Here is a 238-nt window from a genome sequence, read left to right as displayed (position 1 = left end):
GCGGAGCATGATCAATGTAATTTATCTCCACTTTCCTGTTCTTAAGTGAAGCTTGATAGAGATCCGCCAAATGCTTGGGCGTACGACATGGCGCACCCAATGTCCCTTTGCACCACATCTGTGACAAGGGCTTTCAACATTTCTAGGCACATGGCTCATCTGTGCCTTTCCCTTATTACGGGATGCATTTTTGCCATTCGTGGATGGACCGCTCCTTGGACCTAAACCCTCTGAACGA

The sequence above is a fragment of the Prunus dulcis genome, chromosome 1 (assembly GCF_902201215.1).
Source record: "Prunus dulcis chromosome 1, ALMONDv2, whole genome shotgun sequence".
Classification (NCBI taxonomy): Eukaryota; Viridiplantae; Streptophyta; class Magnoliopsida; order Rosales; family Rosaceae; genus Prunus; species Prunus dulcis.
Note: the sequence above shows the minus strand (reverse complement) of the source record.